Source organism: Phaseolus vulgaris, chromosome 10, assembly GCF_051622355.1.
Source record: "Phaseolus vulgaris cultivar YP4 chromosome 10, ASM5162235v1, whole genome shotgun sequence".
NCBI classification, from domain to species: Eukaryota; Viridiplantae; Streptophyta; class Magnoliopsida; order Fabales; family Fabaceae; genus Phaseolus; species Phaseolus vulgaris.
In genome coordinates this window covers 10,338,425-10,343,661 of record NC_143507.1, presented here as the reverse complement: position 1 = coordinate 10,343,661, position 5,237 = coordinate 10,338,425, and the positions used below count along the sequence as shown (strand labels likewise).

The window sequence follows — 5,237 nt, the reverse complement described above, 5'->3', positions numbered from 1 at the left end:
ATTTGTGGAGAAAATATAAAAAAAAAATTAAAACAACAAATGAAAAACGATTGATACTCAAGTTCTTTCACTAATGAATTATTTGAGCTCTTGTTAAATGATGAAGTTAGTAACTTCCTCACATGTTGTATCATAGGACAATAACTTTGTGGATCAAAATCTCAAATGCATGTGTAAGACATGAATGAAGAAAACAAAAATATAATAAATAGTAAGTACCTGAGTTTGGTAGTTGTAGCTTGCTCATATATCCAATGATATCCATATTTCTTCACATACACCTTCACATATTGATTTTCTATTTGTGAATGAACTCCAGTCCGTGATCAATTTTGTAATAACATACTTATAATGTTCGTTCCATCTGCAACCATAAGCACTTCTACGAAACTCTTTATCATCCAAATAAAATAGCCACATATGATCTGACTTGTCAATGACTAGATCTTTTCTCAAATTGATTGGAGGAATTCTAGCTTTATGAATGAATGTGTTAAAAGTCTTCTCCTTTTCGTTGCCCATGTGGAATATTGCACAACACATAACACCAATACAACTATAGTCATGCTGAACAGGAGAGGCATAATTTTTTATTAAATTGTCCATGCTCACAAACTGATTGTTGAACCACCTCGGTATTTCACTTCTTGGGATAACACTTTCAAAAGTTGGACACCTATAAGTACGATACCTGACTTTTAAGCATATTGCCTCGTAAGACTACATAGTTATGCGTTAGAAACCGTTTTCCAATAAATAAAAAATATTATAAGAATGAAAGAGGACAAAAAGAGCATGCACATGTATCATCCACGAAAAAATCATGCTACTACATTGTTCCCTCTCAACTAATTTTGGCCAATTGTAAATTATTAATCCTACAACATTTTCATCTTTGAAATATGAGGATTGCCGCTTCAAAATTATTGAGAGCAAGTTGGTTTGCGTAGGGAGATTAAGCAACCATTTTAATTGCTTGCAATGTTGTAAGTTTAAACAATACAATTTGGAAAGGTTCTTGAGGTTGGGAAGTGTAGTAAAATTGTTTCCCTTCAAATTTAGTCATTCAAGGCACCTTAACTTCCCAATGACATCAGGGATTCGAACTAAGTTATAGAAGCTTAGATCAAGTTGTTGCAAAAGAGTGAGTAGGAGAGAAGGGCAAGAAACAACTGACTGAGTCTCTTCGTGCTCTGGAATACAACAAATCTAAAGGCCACAACAATATTTTTTTCTTCAAATGGTTTGTATTCCTTCGTCCATCTAATAACTCATTATTATACAGTTTTGTACAACTGGAGACATTCATAAATTTAAGAGAATTGAGGCCCAATATGGTATTGGGTAAGCTTACCAGGCTTTTGCAGTTTTTCAAATTCAAGAAAGTAAGCTTTCTCAAAAGACCAATCGATGGATCGATTTTTTTGAGCTTTATGCATCCTATAAGTTTTATCTCTTCAAGTTTTAGGGCCTCTCTGGCATCTCAACTAAATCTTCGGAATAAGAGAGATCCAAAAGCTTCAAATTGTGCAATGGCTATAGTGATTAGCAAATAAAAGACAAAATTAATAATGAAATTAGGGTTTTCTTAAATTAAACAAAGAAATTAAAGACAATGTTTGTCATTTGATTGATTTATTTAAAAAAACAAAAAAATTTATATACACTACCTTTGCACCTTTCCATAATCGTTTAATGCTACTCTCATCAAGTTGTAACTCAACTAGTTTTTCCGGATGAAAACTTTGAGGCAAAGATTTAAAAAGATATTTTCTCCAACTAAGATACATTAGTTCATTCGAAAGATGATTGAGACTTCCTGAAAAGTTCACACCATCAAGACTAAGCAAGTTAAGGTATCTAATTTTCGATAGACCTTCTGCACTTAGAGTCCCCGAAAGAAAATTATGTTCAATATATATGACTTCAAGATTTTCAGTTGCCTACAACATTATGGAGAAAGAATAACATTGTAATAATTTTCGAAGGGTTTTCATATTCTAGAAAAAATGACAATGTAAGATTTATACTCAATCAATTATTTTTACCTGATTGTCTAACATAGCTTTCTCGAAATCTTCGTAATCCCACAACCTACTCCACTTTAGAGGCTCCTTAGGTGATTTTTCTCAAACAATACTGTGTCCCAGATCCATCAACAACGCATGCATATAAATATTCTCATTCTCACATGTTATTAGAGATTTTTCGATCAGAGCTAGTATGCCATTTTCATAATCAAATCCACGGATGCTTAAAATTTCCTCCACAGTTTTGTCAAAATGAATCATAGAACCTTCTTCGACTTGGAGGAAGCATGCAATATCAAGAAATATTTCTTTTTCTTCTTCTTTCAACTGATCAAAACTTATTCGTGAAACATTCATAATATTTCTATCTTTATTATATCTTAGCTTACCCAATGCACTTCTCTATTGTGAGACATTTGGACAAACTAAGATGACCCAATTACTTCAATTGCCAAGGGATGGCCTTCAGCATGTGAAAGTACCTCATATGCCAACTCTTCATAATCGCCCAATATATAATTAACTTTGAAAGCATTTCTACAAAACAATTGTATAGCATTTTTTTCACCCAACGGCTGGACTTGATAAACATCATCCACTCCATGTGTCTTCACTATATGTTCATCCATTGAGATTATGATGATTCTGCTCCCTCCACCTATGCATCTACGTATATCTTTGTTCCGTGTGAACAACTTAAGTTGTTCACCTTGATCAATTGTCAAAAACTATAATGATTTAGAATCTCGATAAGTTTTGCTTAAATCAATAAAACAACAAAAATAGTATTGATGATAGATTCTTTCATATAAAGCCCTAACAAGAATTATTTTTCCTATGCCACCCATCCCACTAATTCCAACAACTCGAACATCGTTAACATCAAGATTTGTTAATTCTTACACCCGAGACTCTATCCCAACCAGTTCATCCTTCGGAACTCTTGAGATTTTGGGACCCAAAATATTTATTATGCTTCCAACAATTTTTTCAATCTGTTCGCACTCTGACCTGAAAATTTAACATTTACAGAAAAAAAAAATAATAACGTAAAGATTCTATGTTTGAAAATATTATTTTCATAAACAAGTATACATTTGGTTTCAATTTAATAAATTGACGGGTATATAACTCATCGCATAATAAATATATAACTGTGATGAATCTTGTTTTGGATATCCCAACCAGAGAGATCGGCCACTTGTGTGAAAGCTGGTCTCCATCTCTGAACTTCCTCCATCTTCACTTCATCTTCTCTTAATCTCTTTTCGTGTTCTGCAAATGCTTTCTCATAACATCCACTCTGTTTGCACACCACCAAAGGATCAACATCATAAAAGATAAGTATAATAACACATCTTTCAACGCAGTTACATATCTCCGCCAGTTCACGCAAGTACCAGGTGAAGGAAGCATAGTTCTGTGAGAAGACAACAACGAAAAGTAGAGAGGCTTGAATGGCTTGCAGCAGCTCGGGTGCAATGGATTCACCCTTTTTGAGATCTTCATCATCTTTGAACACATTGATGCCTTTTGTACGAAGAGCCTGAAAGAGAAAAGCAGTGAAGTTGTTGAGCGTGTTTTCACCGCGGAAGCTGACAAATACGTCGTAGATGTGAGTTGGAAGAGAAGAAGAAGAAGAGGTGTATTGGATAGAAGCCATTGGTGAAAGCAAAAGTTGTTGAGAGAGAAGGTGACTGTGACAGTGGAAAGCAAACACGGAAGAAATAGTAACAGGGTGGTGATACTTTAAACTTTTTATTTTTTAATATAACATATTATTATATTCTTATAATTAGTTTTATTTCAGTATTTTTTATTGAAGCTTACTTAGTTTTTCTAATAATTTAATTTATATGCGTTTTCTACTTTTCCACCTTGTTTCTACGAAGGTCATATATAAATGGGTTTGATATTTTGATACATTGCTGCACCTACTTCCATAATAAATATTAATATTTGTAATAAAAATTAAAAAGGAAAAAATTTCTAAATAAAAATAATGCAAAATATTTTAAAGTAAAAAAAATTATAAATTTTTATTAATAATTAAAATATTAATATTTATTAATATAGGGTGAAGATGAAATATGGATGACAAATATTTTTTTATATAAATTTATAGCGTTTCACTTTTCCACCGTCTTTCTACGAAGGTCAAAACAATTATATAATATCATAGTAAAAGTTAAATAAAATAGCCGCGTGATTGTGGAAATTATATAAAAAAATTGCCGCGTATTGTGAAAATTCTACTTTTCAGCCTCTTTCTACAATGGTCATATATAATTTTTTTTGAGTTCTTTATATGGAAGATAGTAATTAAACATAATTTTTAATTTAAATATATTAAATTAATCAAACATAAATATTTATACTAAACACATTATTTTTCTGATAAAAATATGGGTTTTCGCTTATATCAGAATATAAATTTCATTGTGTTTATATAACGTAAACACAATTTGAATTTGAAACATTTTACATAATTGATAATTGAAACATTTTAATTGGTTGATAATTTAGAATAAATAAAGTAATTGAAATTGAATTTAATATAAATTTGTAAAAAAAATAAATAAATAAAAAGCTTCTACAATATAGAATTTTTTTTTGTAAATCAAAGTAATTTCAGAAATAAAAAAAAATATAAATTCAAAAATTGATAAACATAAAATGTAAAAGAACAATTAATATATAAGATGAGATATAAATGTAGTACAGAACTAAAGAACTAGAAATGTAAATAGATAATTACGAAAGATAAAAAAAAATGTAAAGAGATACACTACACATGAAGGTGTACAGTACATATAATCTTTTTAGAAATGACACGTTCAACATATGTCTTCATGTCTTTATAAATACTAATTGAATAACTTCCCAAAAATAATGTCTATCAAAGTTTATATGTTGTTTTTCAAACTTTGAACTTTGAACAGTATATGAACAACTTCTTGAGTCTTGTTAACTCACGGTGTCATATTTATGGTTAATAAATTTTTTTTTCTTTTTATCAGTGAAAATAATGAATAAATATTAAACGTTTTAAAGATGTTCCAACATTATGATATCAAAATAATCTCTTAAAAAATTTCAAAGCATTACATAAAACATATTTTAGATTATTAAAGGATATGATACAAACGTAATAGAAAAATGTTAATATTAATTGTGTCTTCTCAAATTTTTAGTTGTTTTTCTTTA

At 30.1% G+C, this 5,237-nt stretch overlaps 1 pseudogene; it reads right to left on the bottom strand.

The window, feature by feature from the left end:
• Positions 1-243: 243 nt before the first annotated feature.
• On the bottom strand, positions 244-3,693 carry LOC137813834 (disease resistance protein Roq1-like; annotated as a pseudogene).
• Positions 3,694-5,237: the final 1,544 nt, after the last annotated feature.